This window comes from Neofelis nebulosa, chromosome 3 (assembly GCF_028018385.1).
Source record: "Neofelis nebulosa isolate mNeoNeb1 chromosome 3, mNeoNeb1.pri, whole genome shotgun sequence".
NCBI lineage: Eukaryota > Metazoa > Chordata > Mammalia > Carnivora > Felidae > Neofelis > Neofelis nebulosa.
Window position 1 is genome coordinate 49552652 of NC_080784.1, and position 18362 is coordinate 49571013.

Consider the following 18362-nt stretch of genomic DNA (forward strand, 5'->3'; position numbering starts at 1 on the left):
AGGGATTTATTGGATGGCAATTCAGCTCTGTTGGTCAGCTTGTCTACTCCAGGCAGCGTAGTCATTATTTGAATGCAGTCTGCAAATACTGAGCTGGCAGGGGAGATCCAGAACAGATTCCTGTGGACATTGTTTTTTTTTTCCTTTGAAGAAACCCCTTTATTTTCCTGTAATTGTATCTGATGAGAGGAAATACAGAAGTAAATGGAGCAGAAGCCAATCTGAATCTTTGCTTGCAGGCTTATTGTTTATTGACTCATAGGCTAACTGTCCTGAGGCAAGTATGATTATGGAGTGATTATTTTATGTTCCTCAGTGAAAGAAAAAGACCCACAGATGTATTATGTCCTGCTGTTTCAATTCACAAAGTTTACAAAGACTGTGTAAGACAGTTCTGGATGCAGCATTAGGAAAGGGGTGGGACAATTATATGCGTTTCACTAAGAATTCAATTATCATTTTGTCTTACACACCAGTCTTTCTCAAAATCTAATGGACAAGTGGATCGCCTGGAGATCTTGTCAAAGTATAGATTCTGATTCAGAAGGTATGGGGTAGGGCCTAAAGTATTCTGCATTTCTTCTTTTTTTTTATTTTAATAACTTTGTGTACAAATTGAAATATAAATTGTGACCACCACAACCAAGCTGATTAATATATCTATTGCCTTATCATTTTCTATTTTCTGTGTGTGTGTGTGTGTGTGTGTGTGATGAGAAGACTTAATTTAAGATCTGCCCTCTTAGCAAATTTCAAGCATACAACACAGTATTGTTAACTATAGTCACCATGCTGTCCATAAGATCTCCAGAACTAACTCAGCTGGCATAACGGAGACTTTATACTGTTTGACCATCACCCCATTTCTCTCTCCAAGCCCCAGTCCCTGGCAATGACCTTTCCACATATAAGTGAGATCATACATACAGTATTTGTTCTTCTGAGTCCAGCTTATTTCACTTAAGGTTTATTCATGTTGTTGCAAATGGCTGTATATCCTTTTTTCTAAGTTTATTTATTTTGAGAGAGACTGTGTGTAAGTGCTAGCGAGGGAGGGGCAGACAGGGAGGGAGAGAGAGAAGCCCAAGCAGGTTCCACACTGTCGGCATAGAGCCTGATGCAGGGCTTGATCTTGTGAATGCTGAGATCATGACTTGAGCTAAAATCAAAAGCCAGACATTTAACCAACTGAGCCACCCAGGTGCCTCTGGATTTCTTTCTTTTTTAAAGGCAGGATAATATTCCATTTGTGTGTGTGTGTGTGTGTGTGTGTGTGTGTGTGTGTGTAGACAGAGAGGGGAGGCGGGGTGCAGGGGTGGGCAGAGAGAGAGGCAGAGGGGAAAGAAATGGAAGCACAGATGGCAAAATGTTAACAGTTCTTGAGTCTAGTGGTATATCTACATCACATTGTCTTCATCCCATCATCCACTGACAGATATCTAGGTTGTTCCCATGTCTTGGCTGTGGTGACCAGTCTGCAATGAACGACACTGTGGATTCACAGACCCACCTTGCGTACAGAAGTTCTAGTGCACAGTATCTGGGATACAATTCAAGTACAAGGGGCTTGCATGAGTGTGTTCTCTTTCTTAGCCAGGTCCTTTGGTTTCCCCAATTTTATTATGAACATGAAATATACACAAAAGTTGGAAGAATAATACAGTGAACCCCATACCCACCATTTAGAGTCTAGAACCATCAACACTTTGCCACATTTGCTCTTTCCTCTCTCCTGCCTTTCTCTATCCCCCTTCTCTGCATATCTATATTCTCCAAACCATATAAAGTTGCAGATATCATGACAGTTTACTCGTAAATACTTCATCACGCATTTGTTAAGAGAATAACTTCAGTGTAATTATTCTACTTCAAAGAATAAACAAGAATCCCAAGCCCATAACGTTTGCTAATAGCCAGTCCATTTTCAAATGTCCCCAATTGTTTGTAACATGCCTTTTATAATTACTTTGTAAAAACCAACAATCCAATCAAGGTTCCATCATTGCCTTTGCTAAGAAACAGTCCCTCAACTTTCTTGGGTTTTTGTTTGTTTCTTTGTTTGCTTGTTTTTACTCTTCATGACACTGACTTTTTATAAAGTTCAGACTGTCTTTGAGGATGTCTCCATAGTCTGTGTTTACCTAACTTTATCCATGATGCTATTGAATTCTGACTTAGTTGAAAACTACACCTAGACACTTGAAGGATTCATTCAAGTTAAACATTTTTGACAAGTCTATCTCAGAGGTGTTTCATACTTCAGATTCCCTCCCACCAAGAAACTTATAAAGTCAGGTTATCCCACTGTTAGTGATGTTAACTTTGTTTGGTTGCAGTAATAACCCAGATGTTTCTATTTTAAAAAAAATTTTAATGCTTATTTATTTTTTGAGAGACAGAGACAGACGCAAGTGGGGGAGGGGAAGAGAGAGAGGTAGACACAGAATCTGAAGCAGGCTTCAGGCTCTGAGCTGTCAACACAGAGCCTGACGTGGGGCTCGAACCCACGAACTGTGAGATCATGACCTGAGCTAAAGTCGGATGTGTAACTGACTGAGCCACCCAAGCACCCTCCAGATGTCTCTATTTCAAAAGTGCATTGTTTTCCTCTTGCATTGGGCAGTGAGTAATTAATCTGTGAGATGATGTTTTAGCCATTTGTGAATATCCTGCTTCCAAACATTTCATCCAATGGCATTAGCACTAATTGCTGAGGCTTACCTGAACCAGTGAATCATTTATTTCATCAGGGATTTAAAAATGGTGATTTCCTAATTCTCTCATTCCTTCTGCATTTATTACCTAGCCCGTCCTTTCCTCTTCCCTACCCTACAGCCCCATCACAATGGACTCATGACATTTTGTGCATTTAAGGCACTGTAATTGATCAAAGGCATTATTGTTTCTGATGTTCACATTGTCCCAAATTTGCCCAGTGAGAGAGCCTTCAAGCTAACTTTCTTGTCTCTTAGACATAATCTCATTAGTCTTTGAGCGCTTCCTTTTTTTTGGCACAAAATGTCCTAGACCCACCTTTTTATTTCCCATCCAAATTGGAATCATCCATGTCTGCAAGGAGCCTTGGAGAATGGAGAATGACATTTAGAACAAAAATCTAGACACTAGGTGTGCACATTGTTATTCAAGGGTCATTGTTTCTAGGTATGTTCAATGATACGGGATAGAATTATGTTTTTTTTAATTAAAATTTCATAGTAGTATTTCAAATTTAAATATCAGTTACAGGAATTTTTAACTTTACATTTTATTTTCTTATAACAACTTAAATATACTTATTTATTTGCTTTATTGCACAATATATATTTTAAAGTTTAAAAATTACAATTGTTACTGTTAACCATAAACAACTGAGTAAAGTTTAAGATTTCTTAAACGTTTTTCTTAAAATATATTCTACTAAAAGTAGTCAAAAGTTACTTGCAATAATTATTTTCCCTATCAATTTGACAGATTTGCAGTTTTATATTTATGTTTATTTTTGTCGAGTTTCTGAATCTGTAAAAATGTGTGTGGTTTATATGTAGGTGGTGAATCATTTATCTGTAAAATGTCTGTTTATTTCTTTTGTCCTTTTTCCTATTATGTTTTGGTCTTTTTCTTATAATTAATATTGCTACATGGATATCAGACAATGTAGACTTTGTGGCAAAAAAAAAAAAAAAAAAAAAATTCCAGACATTAAAAAAGGATATTTCTTAATGGGAGTATGTCCATTTTACCTTGGAAAATATGACAACTCTAAATTTACATTTGTACAATAATACAGCCTAAAACGCAAAAGAACTGAAGTAGACACACTCACGATCCAAATGGGAGATTCTAACACACTTGTTTCTGTAAGTGACAGAGTAAGAGAAAAAGTCTCAAAACTGTAAAAGGCTTAAATATTAGTACTAATAAACACGATCTGATTATAAAACACTATATAAAGCACCACATCCAGACGATTGTAGATTGTACATTTTTATATGAAGTGGGCAGTGGGGGGGTTCCAAACAAAATTACACACGTGAGATTCTTCTCATAAAGTACGAGATGACTAAAATAAACACATATAATTTTAGGTGTACGTGGAGACATAATAAAACTATATGAAAAAGGAAGAGAGACGTAGGATTCAGGATGATGGTTACCTAATATGCAGGGCGAGAGGAAGATAGAACAGAGAGGCCACAAGGTTAGATGAAGAGAGTTGAGGTCCTAGCTCCTATTTTAGTAAGTAGTTTTACCAGAGCTTTTTGTATCAAATAACAAACCAAACAAAGAAATGTGATAGGCCTGGTGGTAAGTCATGAACCAAAACTATGCTTAGTCTACTTTTACACATCCAGGATCTAGACAAAACCAGCAGAAAAGAAATCAAATAAACTTCCAATCCATGAAAGCTAATAAAAGACCAATATCCAAAGAAAGGAGAAAAAGGGAGATTAATTAAGATAAAAGTAGACATTCATGAAATAAAATAACAAGAATGAAAACAGTAGAAATGATCAATGGGAAAGAAAAGTTTGTTCTTGGAAGAGATCAATAACAGAGACAATGCTCTAGAGAATATGATCCAAAAAAAAATGAGAAAGAGGGTCAATACTGTGCCAGGATATGTATTCAATTGGCAATAAACCAGAATTTGTCTTACAAAAAGACTATTCAAACATTCTAGTCAACTGAGCACAATGGCAGAGAAAAGAAAAAGCAAAAAAAAAAAAATTTTTTTTTTTTTTAGTCAACTATCATATTTCTAGTTCCATTGCTCAATAGCTACTTTTAAGGGATTTCCAAACATTTTGCATATCTTTACATGCACACTGTTCTTTACACCTTAGTTTTGTTTTTTAATTTTTTTTAATGTTTATTTATTTTGAGAGAGAGAGAGAGAGAGACAGTGTGAGCAGGGGAGGGGCAAAGAGATAGGGAGACACAGAATCCAAAGCAGGCTCCAGGCTCTGAGCTGTCAGCGCAGAGCTCTATGTGGGGCTCGAACCCACAAACCACAGATCATGACCTAAGCCGAAGTCGGATGCTTAACTGACTGAGCCACCCAGGTGCCCTTACTCCGTGGTTTTTAAATCCACCTTTATGCCACTGTGGTAACACGAGAGACCCTGGGCCATTTCTGAGCATCTGAGCATTTGGTTTGCATGCAGATGGAATGAGGGGAAGAAGGCTGGGGATTTATCAGAGGAATTCCAACTACTCCTTGTTGCTACATTTCCTCTTACTTATTTATAATGCAAACAAGAAGTTAAAATCATAATTGTTTTACCTCTGCTCATTAAAATATGCTATTAAAAATCATCTTAATGAATAGATATTACTGTCTGGTGATGACTGCTCTGACCCCCTGTGTAACAGGCTCCATTTATGTCTTGTTTGATGAAAGTTCTCTGCATCTGCAAAGCAAAAGGGCAAACTGATTTATGAACAAGACTTATTGTCGCAGAGGCAGATTTGTATAATGAGAAATATATTAAATTTAATGAAGGGAGAGCGTGCCTACCAAGGCAGCAAGTCTGCGTTGTGATTAAGTGATTCAATATCCCTCAATGGATTAATTTAGACAATGCACCGGGGTATGTAGCCACTGCCAGACCCTTTGCTCTAATGACAAATGTTAAGCAATGCTGCGTAGTTGTGCATATGTATTGGGTTTTTAAGGTGTGATGACAAAGTAAGGTGTCACCCTAAGACCTCTACATTAACAAGATGAATCCCAAAGATGCATATGTCCTACAGATAGAGAACCAGGAAGATCTATCAACAATGTCATCTTTTAATATCTGCTTACAGTAAAGCATTTACTATAAAATAGACACACTCTTTTACCTTTTCAACCAAGACCAGCTTACTGTATCTGACAAACACTGAATGCAATCCACGTTAATTCCCTCTCTGGTCCCCAGCAGGGCCCAAGTCAGACACAGGATGATCAATCATGGGCTGTGGTTTCCAAACAGGAGAATGCCAGCTATTATTTAATTGTCTACATTTACACACCCTATACAATAAGCGATGTCATTTACGAGATTGGAAAGCAACAGCGAACCTGTCAGGGCCCAGCAGTCACCTTCCTACAGTCTGGAACCAGTCCAGTTTCCAGTTGTGACTACATAAAGCAAAACCCTGTAACCTTCAGTTAGAGAGAGCATGAGGGGAGTTGAATTCTGCATTAAAAATAGCATGATTCCAACACAATGCTCTTGGGATATACAAGTATGTTCAATCTACTTCATACAGAGGAAAATGAGCCATCTTAGGCCCTTGGTGCCACGTGGAAAAAATATTCGGCACTCTCAGGGTCTGCAGGTAATGGATTCAAAATTCTAACATTTTCCCCCACCCCTTTCTTTTCCTCTAAGAGAAAAGCATCTCAGGAGTACTGGCACCAGAATTAAGAAACTGGGGGAAAAAAATAGCCACTTACTTGGTGTCCAGCAGCCTTAATAAGGAGAAGTAGAATTTCCATTGCTTTGGGCATCCATTCTGATGACTCAAGGACAGAGAGGAATCTAACAAGTCAGGGTTCCTCTCTTTATAATAACTGGAAGAAAGAAAGAAAATGTGACTTCTACATGAGGCAGGTGGTGGGAAAAAAAAAAAAAGCTGTCACACACACCAAAAATAAAGGCGAAGAGGTTTCAGCTTCTGTTTTTGGATTCCCCCAGACTACTGGATTCCTCTAGGCCTAATGAAATCATCTGAGGTATGTGATGTGAAGAATATAAACAACTTCGATCTGGGGATAAGCAAGCTGAGACTGGAGTCCTATTCTGCAACATACTATCCCTGTGACCCTGGTGGTGTTCTCTATTCCTTAAGGAATTATTATTCATAATAATTTCATCTTATCTGAATTACTTACACTAATGTAATTTTAAAAAACACATCTATATATTAATAATTCCTCAGTGAGCTTTAAAGAGAGTGACTCCTTGTACAAAAGAAGCCTTTTGGATGAGGAATGTGGTATGAGAGGTCATGCAAATGAGGAAATAGAAGCAGCAAAAGAGATCAATTGCCCTGTGTAAGCAAGTTGTAATGGACTGAGAAGCCTTGGGGAAGGACCATGTAAAGCACGCAGTGAAACCGCAGTGACTCCGAGGTAGTCTGCTATGGAAAAAGAAAGACACTTTACAAAGAGGCAACTGGTGGCCAGGCTACACCACGAATACCACCACACAGGGTTGTCAATAAAGGAGCTTCAGAAACACGAAGCCCAGGAGAATAGCTATTAGGTATTATGTGATGCCCAGGGGCGTGATTCTTCTTAGGGGCCATACTACTTACCCAGAAAGACTACCGTTCCTGAGAAGATATGTGTTGATATGAATAGAAATTTCCATATCTTTCCAGGTCACATTCATTTCTATTCAACCCAGGAAATAGCAAGTTCACTTCCAGATGTTTCTGAAAGCAAGTACAGGCGCTAGCAGCTCAAACACAACAATGCTGGAAGCTTGGTCCCAGGGACTCAGTAAGACCCTTCTCTGTAATCAGATATAGCTACTAACACTTACGCTTTAAATTGCACTTACTATGGCGGCATCTGGGTGGCTCAGTCTGTTGAGCATCTGACTCTTGATTTTGGCTCAGATCATGATCCCAGAGTCGTGGGATCAAGCCCCACATCAGGGTCTTCACTGAGCATGGGGACTGTTTAAGAGTCTCTCTCCTTTCACCCCTCTCCCCTGCTTGAGTTCTTTAAATAGATAAATACCACTTACTATGTACTAGACAAGATTCTACACACTTTACTCATTTATTCATCACCACAAACTTAAGAAGCAGACAATGATGTTATCCCATTTTCCAGGTGAAGAAACTCAGGTATGTGAAGATTAAATAATCCACCCAGAGACTCACAATATTTGGTGGAATGGGATTCAGTCTGAGCAGTTTGGATCCCACACCTGTTCTCTTAGATATGAGACTCTGTTGCTTTTCCATATCTATATTAATATGGACAGAAAGGGAGGTAGTAAAAACGTAGGTTCGGATAGATACATACATAAACAAAAAACTTAAAGAAGTGCAGATACAAGGGCAAATATTGGTATAAATATGGATAGGGGTAAAGAAATATAGGTGTAGATCTTCGTGGACCACTAGAGAACATATATATCTATACAAGTCAGCAAATAAAAAAAACTGGAGTAAACGGATACCAAGATGGACCGGAAGTTACCATTTGTTCATTCATTCCAGACACGTGGTCTTACAGTTGAGACTTTGTATTCGTTTCCATTTTTGTACATATGAACGCCAAAAAAGAGGGTTTTCTTTAGGATATGATATCTAATAAGTTATGATTATATCTGGAAATGGTAGAGTTTGCAGATAAGAGGAGTAGGGAAGTTTCTACTTCTGGCCACAATGGAGTAACTATTAACAGACATTCTCTGTTGTCGTAAACAACTAGAAAATTGGACAAACTACATGAAATGAGGGTTTTTAGATGTTGGACAACAGGCAGCACAGAATGGTGATCCCTAGAGAATAAAAGCAAACAAGATCAGGTTTAGAATCACCCCACTTGGTCCCAAGAGGTACTTAGCGGCATAACTCAGGGAAGGGAAGATCAGCCAGCCCACAGCAAATCCCGTGGAACTGAGAACACAGAGATGGGAGTCCAGGGACACTGAGGCAGCTGAAATTTATGGTGTATGGCACTGACCAGAAGGGAGCTGTGCAAAGAAAGCGATCCAGAAAACTGCCCAGGGGTCCCCATAAGTCTATCGCTGAGAACTAAGCTGTGCACGTGCAGGGTAAAACGGCATGAGGCAGGACAAAGATTTGCATTTAAGTTCTCACCAGCCAGAATAAATAAAATAAACCAGCCAGAGGCTTCTCTGAACACCAGGGCGCTCAGGAGATCTGGTCAGGTCTTAGTAGGAATAGACACCACACTGCAGCCCTTAACAAATTTACAAACAAGTATAAAAATTATTAAGTTGACCTGTAAATAACTTACCTGTCTACTAACACAATCTGAAGTTATTTTAAGGAACAGCAACAACAAAACAATAACAAAATCCAGATACTCAACAACATAAAATAGCCAACATCTATTTTGCACACATAACTATTCATGCAAAAAAGAGCTAGAAAATTTGACCCATAATGGGAAGAAAAAGTGACCAATAGAAACAGACCCAGAAATGACATGGATAATGGAATTAGCAGATAAGAATTTTATTTTTTTAAGTTTATTTATTTTGAGAGAGAGAAAGTGCAAGAAGAGAGAGAAGGGAGAGAGAGAAGGAAGAGAGAGACTCCCAAGCAGGCTCCATGCTGTCAGTGCAGAGCTTGAACTCACAAACCATGAGATCATGACCTGAGCTGAAATCAAGAATCGGATGCTTAACTGGTATCATCCAGGCACCTCATCACCTCACTTTAAAAATAATCATTAGAAATATAATCAAGGATAAAGAGAAAAACATGAACATAAGGAGAAAAAATTACATTTTTTAAATGGAACTTCTACAGCTGAAAAATACAAGAAGATGAAAAATTTACCTGAATGAGGTTTAAAACAGATTAGACACTGGAGAAGAAACAATCAAGAAACCTGAAGACATATCAACAAAACCATCTAACAGATAAAAGAAAAAAAGTACAAAAGGAAACACACAAGTGAACTATATAAGAGTGGCTATATTAAGTGAATTACATGTATGTAATTGAAATTTCTATGTAATGAAAAAGAAGAGAGAGAGTGGCAGGGGCAGAGATAAAAAAAGAAGTAGAAAGAAATAAAGAAAAGATAAATTTTCCAAATTTGAAGAAATTTTGGAAGTTATCTTTGATGATAACTTTCCATGAAGTTCAACATACCCCAAGCAAGATAAACACAGGGAAACCCATACATACAAAGACACATCAAAATCAAAAGACTAAAAAGCAATAAAAGGGACAAAACTCTTAAAATCAGATGGAAAAAATAAATAGAAGGGAACCAAAATAATAAATACCACTGAGTTCCTGTTAGAAAAAAATGCAAGGCAAAACAAAACAAAACGGGGCACACAATATATGTAGAAACAAATGTCCAACAGCAACAGCACCAAAGCCCTATCAATGGAAATTCCATGTAAACTCCACGGGATACTGAAAAGACTGTGATTTGTGATATTTATGTTAGGTAAATTATATTGTTTATATTCTACTTTTCTTATTTATATAATAACGGAACACTAAAAATAAAAAGGAATAGCTATGGTTATATACAACATGAGAAATTCCAAAAACATTATACTGAGCAAAAGAAGCCAACACAAGAAAGTATACACTGTAGGAAATTCTAAAATAGGCTAATTTATAGTAACAGGAAACAAGTCAGGGTTTGCCCAGGGTGGAGACTAGCGCGGGGATTAACTGCCAGGTAGCCCTAGGGAACATTGTGGAGAAATGCAAATGTTCCGTATAGATATGTGTGGTGGTTACATGGATGTACACATTTGTCAAAATTCATCGTGCTGGATTCTTAAAATCGGGTCATTTTGTTGGATGCAAATTATAACTCCATAAAGCTGATATATTTTTTTTAAGTTCCTAGAAGATCTTTAACTGCCATCCTACCCACCCCCTCCATTTTTCAGCAGGGGATGCTGAAGACCGGACAGATTCATCGGCTTATCCAGTGTCACATTGCCCGGTTAGGAACAGCTGGAGTGGTGTTTAAAACCTTTATATAGACCCCACTGCTTTATACAGCCAAGCTTAGAACAAGAGAAGAAAAGAAAACAAAATGGATTAATTATCCTAGAAAATAAATTTACCACTAAAGGGGGAAAAAAAGCTGTGGATTCTGCTTGTTGGGGTCGTAGAAGTAACTTTTGGGTGGGGAGTGGTCAAAGGGATGAAGAGGGTTGTTAGACCAATTTGGTTCAAATTGCCTTCACCAATTAAATCCTTGTGTCGACTCTTCTCCCCTGAGTCCCGAAAAGACCCCATTCAAAGTATTCTTTCTACAGAGAGATGGCCTTTACGCTCAGGGTCATTTACTTTATTACATGCTACAATATTTGAGTACAATATATTGATGTTTTCAACCTTCTTTAAGATGATTCAGCAAAATCAAATACTACAAATACATTTACCCACCTATCTCTACATATGTGGAGAGAGAGAAAGAGAGAGGGGGGATAAAAATGACAAAAGAGATTTGAAAAGAGTTTTAAGTAAAATACTGGGAGTGGCCAGGGTCAGAGCAGGAAGAGGAGAACCAGCAGAAGGGAATTTATTCATCAGAGACCCAAGCTCTTTGCAGAAGAAGGAAGGAGAACGGGGTAGAAAGAGTTTGAGGTGAAGGATGGAGGGAGGAAAAGGAGGGGTGGTTGGAGAGGAGAAAGAGAGGAAAGAAACCAGGGAGGGGGGCACACTCTTCCTGCTGAACTGCAAAGCTCTCACTCTCCTTGTAAGCATCTGGGAGCACACACCATTCTTCCTATAAATAGTGGCCGCAGACACCATGTGACTAGATACAATGTTCTGTTTTCCTAGAGGAGATGTGTCTGTCCCCCTAAACTCCAGAATCACTGAGGGCCACCTCTGTGCTCTTCTTGGAGGTAATTAAAGAGAGGCTTTGGTGATTTCCCAGGTAGCTTCAGAAAATGCTCAGCTCCCCGACTTAGATAAGTATATCTTTTCTTGATGTGTTCAGCTATGGGAAGCCCCAGTGCTACACGCGAGAGCCAGGACCTTACACATCGCTGATGTCTGTCTGTCCCTCTCAGAGCGGGGGGAAGATGGGGGGAACAGCTCATCACCACCTTCCCCACTTCTCCACCCCAACTGGCCCTGCCCCAGCCCAGCCCCCTTCCTGGAACACAGAATGAAACAAAAGAAAAGTCCTCTTAAACAATAGGGCTATCTGGGGAGAGTCTGGAAAAGGAAAGCTAGAGAGGCCAAACATTGATAAACTTAATTAAATTTCTAATGAAAACAGAGACAGCCTGTAGTGATCATTCTCTGTAACTGAGACTAATACTCCAATTAGGTTAATTCATCCCCTGATGCTGTAAACATAGTTATAGGCTTAATCCATATTTCTTCCCCCTTGTCAACAATACATATCCATCATTTTTGAAGCTCTGGTTTAAGTATGAAAGCGAGGGCCCTAGGTCTCCTCTGAGTAATTCATGTATGGCTGAGGTCGGCCTGTGCATTTGTGACAGCAGAGGTTCGTCGTTTTCTCTTCCCTCCCTTTTCTGTGACACCGGAACTTCTCTGCTGCTCCCAAAAGCCCCATTGCTGATACCCTTAATCTGGTTTTCCTTCTCACCGCCAAGCTAATCCTCCTCCAAAATTTAAAAATAAAATAAAAATGGGGCAGAGAAAGGGTTTCATTCTTTCCACTACCTTAACGTGGAGATGAACAGCTATGAGCCATGGCTGGGTACTAACACAGTACCTCCAAGTGTAGTACTCATCAGAAAGCATCCCTGTCCTCAAGGGCAACCCCCCTGGGAGCCACCAAACAGAACACAGTGAGCCACGGCCCAAGGGTGGGGGCCCAGGCGGCCTGAGCCCACATCCCAGCTCCTCCATGGGGGACCAGGAGAAGTTGCTCAATATTTCAGAGCCCGTATTTCTTCATGTGTAAAATGAGAAGAATAAGAACTTTCTCAAGTTCTGTTGGGCGGTTGGAGACAAAATAACAACATTTTGCTGCTTATTAGGTATCGAGGATACTGAAAAACACTTTACATATATTATTTCATTTAGGCCTCATAAGACCTCTTTGAGAAAAGGAAACCATGGCCTATAGAAAGGGAACTTGTCCAAGTTCACTGGCAGAGACAAGATGAGAACTCAATTCTTATTCCCGAGTTCCCTCTCGCCTAGACCACCACCTTACAGATCCGTCCCGTTACATGAAAAGCCAAAACCACAGGCAATCTCTAAAAGCAATTTCATTACCTTCAATTAAATACATTTACTCAAACTAATCATTTTTAAGTTGTCAAACAGGAATCTTCCTCCATATGTTTTAATGAGCACATAAAAGTCATTTGTAATGAGCACATTGTTTATATGTCAAAGGTATTATGAAGTGCTTGAAAATAGTTTGTTTTCTTAATTAGATTAAACAGGCTTCCTGCAATCTTCCTTACTTTATTGATTTACTTAATGAACCTTTTTTTTTTCATAGAGAGGACAAATGTAAATTTTAGCTTGGCCTGTGAACAAATTATCTTAAATTCTGAATCAGTGGGGCCTTAATTAATGAGGCTTTACTCTATACCACTAGTGAGGCACAAAGATTTATTACATTAAAATAGTCATAATGAGAACAATTCTCCACATGCAGCTGAAGAAGATGGCCTTGCTCAGGTCGCTGGAGAAGGAATTGCGTTCCTCACGCATCCACCCAGGTTACCTGAGGTGGCTGCTGCATTGTCACATAAGGGGCTCCGTCAGAAGCGAAATGCAGGAGGCAGGAATTGAAGGAAACATGCAATCAGGGAGGCCCCTCGAGAAGGTTGGGTTAAAGGCAGAGCCGGCCCCAGGAGTTTACATAATGGGGCAAGGGCTGTGTCTCGATCAGGACGATGGGAAGTGGGGTACAGCCTGGAGATCAGTGGCTCTGGTCACAGAGTTAAGCCCTAACATGAGAGCAAAAGTGTTGGCACGTCGGACCAGTGTGCAGTCAGAAGCCTAATGGCAAAGCAAATGATAAAGTCGTTGAGATCTTAGTAGGGAGTAACTGAAGTGGTCTCAGTAAAGCTACAGCAAAGGGGTAGAAATGTGAAGACAGAAATGTGATCCTGACCCAGTCACAGTTGTTCTCCAGAGTGGCCAGCTGGGGCTTCTGTGGTTCCTAACTATCAACCCTGTGAGGCAACATCACCTTCTGGGGAACCATAGGGACACCCAGAGCAGATCTAAATGAGGTAGACACCCAGGATGTCAGCCACTCACTTCTTCTCGCCTCTAGGACATTGTCTAAGGGCTAAGCTAGACCTTCCCCAAGGATGGCAGTAAGGGCCATCAGTCCAGTTACTCAGAGAAAGAAAAAGCTGCATAAAAGGATAGACATTAATCAATATTAACCACTCACTGACTGTCTTCTTTGTGCCTGGCAGTGTGCTAAGTATTTTACAGGTATTATTTACTCTTTACAATCACCTCACCCAAACGTGTAAGTACTAATAAGCCATTTTACACAGAGGAAGGTGAAGTTTAGAAATTTCAAATAACTCCCAAAGCCACACTACCAGCAAGCTAGAATGGGTCTGAATGGAGGCTGATACCACAACCCAGTGAAACAACACAGGGATGGGCTACTGAGGAGAGAGAAGGGATCTGGAAGTCAAAGACCCTCAACCACAGTTAAGGAGCCAGTGAATAACTGTGAGCAGGCACAGCCGACTTCCAGAATGCAGAGTGTCAAGGGAAGACTTCTGTGGTCCTCAGACAGCTATGGCCACAGACTCACAAATGGCCAGCCACTGGTATGACCCAAAGCTGAAGATCTGACCTCATCTGACAAAGGGTGGTTTGTCTCAAGGCAGGACCCTGTGTCCAAATGAAGACAGACCTAGCCTTTGTGAAGCACAGAAGTGATACCTCTATCCGATTCATGTTGCAAACGGCAACAGGACAAATGGGAATATGGGGAAATCCCAATAGGTGGCGCCAGAGAGCCTCTTTCTACCTCCAAGAGCTGTCACCACAATTATTTATGTAAAACATCACCATCCTTTGGCGTAATAAAACGCTTAACGGGAGACCGTTGAAAGTGGTGGGAGAAAACTTGAGTACCAGTGTCGCTCAGACCTAGGCTCCAATCTTTGTCCTGCCCACACTCATCAGCTATGCATTGTCCTAAGGATTAAAATAAATCATCTATACAAAATGCTTAGCCAAGTGTCTGGTATACAGTGCTCATAAATGCTGGCTATAACAATTATTTATGCTTTTAAAAACTCTTTCACATTCACAGTTTCATCTGAATTGGGGGAATCTGGTAGCAGGCTCAGCATACAAATATGAGGACACATATAAGCCATCAAAATTTTCTTGGCTGTCTCTGTTCCGTTTTTTCAGTAAGTGGTATTTCCAAATGGAGCGGGCAAGCCAGGAAATAGCATGCCAGTGACCATTTTCTGTTTCCTCTGCCCAGGTGGAAAAGGACAACAGTGAGGACATTATTCATTGAACTTTAAAGTTTTTTAACAACCAAGCACAATAACCTTATGTTCCAAGTGGTCCCCTGGCATAGATGCTGAGTGAACACAAGGGAACAAGCCCAAGCTGGCCTTCCGGAATTCTGAGTCCCTGCCTTCTCAGTACTTACAACTTAGCAGAATTCAGAACAGGTCCCTGAGGCTTGTCAGTTGACACAAATAAATGACTTATGTTGTTGCTATTTTAAGGTAAACCATGTACTGGCTCCCCAACCTATTGTAAACTCCTTGAGGACTAAAACTTTGACTTTACACTCTCTTCACTATCCCGAGAGCATCCAGAATGGTGTCGTATGCATTTAAAAATGCCCAATAAATATGTATTGATTCATTAACAGAGGGACTCAATATTCAGAAAACTAATGCAATTTCAATTAGGTGGAAGGCATCTGTGAACTCGTTTATCCATCCCTAATAGCTCCAGGTAATCTGTGTGCATAATTAAGAGGTTTAGGGGAATAAGCAGGAGCAACTGGGGTGCTTTCCCATTGCCTCGCCCATTTGCCCTGGAGAATGACATTCTGCCAGGGATGTCTTGCCCGCATGGCACTAGAGCCCCTGGGCCTGGAGCACTTAGGTGCTGACTCAAGCACAGTGATCTTTCTGCAACTCAGAGCAACCACCATCCTGGCTCACAAGAGAGAAAATGGTATCCTTCAGAGCTGACTGAAAAACCAGATCCAGGAATCTCTCTGAGTATGAGCTCTGACTGTCGCAATCAGTAACTCAAAAAGCAATAAAATCTCTTTGCCAGGATATGGGGTTAGAACGGTTGGCTGCAGTGTGGAAGGCTAGGTGGGCACTGGGGACCCTTTCCAAGTCCAACATGACAATTTTAGGATTTCCCCACTTACCATAGACCCTGGCACCAAAAAACAAAGTATCAAATAAAATCAAGCACCTGAGAGTTGAAATTTTTAAAAGAGCCATTTGGCAACTTCTATTATGTGCTTGTTGAAAGTGGAAACTTTGCCTGGCAAGTTGAAAAGCTATACCAAACAAACGCTATCTCTGGCAATTAGAAGCACTTAAATAAGCTAATATAATCAATTATGTCTTTTAATTTGCCAGACAGCATTTACAGGGTTTAATTTTCTGCTGCTACACCTTCCAAATTATCTTCAGGTGGTGTTCAGAATCTAATGGGAAGATGTATTGCCATTGCATTGATATTATCTGTGCTGAAATCCCCATATACACGCCCCCCCCCCGCCCTCCCCTCCCCCCCACCCAACCAACACCCTCTGGATCCCATACCTAGAGGTGAATGATTGTAGAGAAGAAAATTCATAAGAGGTTTACTTAATTTCTTATTTCATAATATTTATATCATCCTCTTGTCACTTTTTCTATATAAAAAACAGTTGCAGCAATGATAGAATTGAAATATAGAGAGATACTGTCTAAAGGAAACATGTGATACAAAAATGAAAGAAAGAAAGAAAGAAAGAAAGAAAGAAAGAAAGAAAGAAAGAAAGAAAGATAGATGGAGGGAAGGAAGAAAAGAAGGGAGGAATTAAGGGAGGGAGGAATAAAGGGAGGAAGGAAGGGAGGAAGGGAGAGAGGGAGGGAGGGACAAAAGAAAGAAAGGGAGGAAGAGAGGGAGCGATGGAAGGAAGGAAGGAAGGAAGGAAGGAAGGAAGGAAGGAAGGAAGGAAGGAAGGAAGGAAGAAGGAAAGGATAATTAGAAAACTGGATCTCTTATCATGGGCTGGTATCATTTGAAAAAAAGTTTCCTGGTAGAAAAAAATAAGTGTAGGACTTCGGTCACCATAAAGCAGATATTGACCTAGTCAGTGTCTTTGAGCAAACCTTCAAAGTACTAATATGAATTAGATTATGGTATTTGAAGTATCATGACAGTTGAGGAGTTAGTGTAAGATGTGGAAAAGGGACAACTGTTCACCACAAAAGAACTACTTCTCAGCTGATGGACAAGTTCCACCATAATTCTCCCTCTATATCTGGAGAGCACTAGAATCCACATATAATGAACAGCAGTGCTTCTCTATGTGTCATCAGAGCTAAGCAACCATATAAATGTAAAGAGCAGCTATTCTCTCAGAAAACTGCAACCAGATGGGGTCAGAATGACAGAAGTCTCTGGTAACATTAAAAATCTTAAATAAAGGAAAGAGTAAGAATTCATCAGTGTTTTTCCAGTTCTCTCCATGTACTGCAAAGGACACTTATATTTGATATATGTAAATATTTCAGTCCACCCAACAAATATTTTATCAAATAAGAAGTACAGCCCTCAAAAGCAGCCAGTCTGTATCATCCCCAGAAGATCTTTCAGCTGGCTTTGTCAGATGGGATTAGTTACCAGAACTGCTACCAGGTAGAAGTTTCGTGGGTTTATTTATAATTGACAAAACTTGGAAGCAACCAAGAGGTCCTTCAGTAGGTGAATGAATTTTAAAATGCTGGTACGGCCAGACAAAGGAATATTATTCAGTGCTAAAAAGAAATGAGCTATCAAGTCATGAAAATGAATGAACTTTAAATGCACATCACTAAATGAAAGAAGCCAATCTAAAAAGGCTACATGCTGTATGATTCCAACTATATGACATTCTGGAAAAGGTAAAACTATAGACAATAAGAAGATCAGTGGATGCCAGGGGTTGAGAATGGGGGAAGGGATGAATAGGCAGAGCTCAGAGGATTTTTAGGGCATTGAAAATTCTCTGTGTGATACCATAACCAGGGATACCTGTCATTATTCATTTGTCCAAACCCATGAAATGTACACCACCAAGAATAAACCTGAAGATACACTATGGACTTTGAGTGGTTAAAATGTGTCAGTGCAAGTTCATCAAGTGTAACAAACATACCACTCTGGTCCAGGATGTTCATAATGGAGGAGGCTGTGTATATATGTGCCAGCAAGAAGTTCTATGGGAATCTCTGTACTTTCTTCTCAATTTTGCTGTCAACCTAAAACGGCTCTTAAAATTAAAAAAAAAGTCCTTAAAATAAAAAGTTAGCATGTTAACTTAAATTGTCCAACATCTTGATAGCAAAAAGGGAATGTCCTACAGAGCAAACCTCAGAACTCAATTAAAAATAGCTGAGGGGCACCTGGCTGGTTCAGTTGGTTAAGCATCTGACTCTTGATTTCCATTCAGGTCATGATCTCATGAT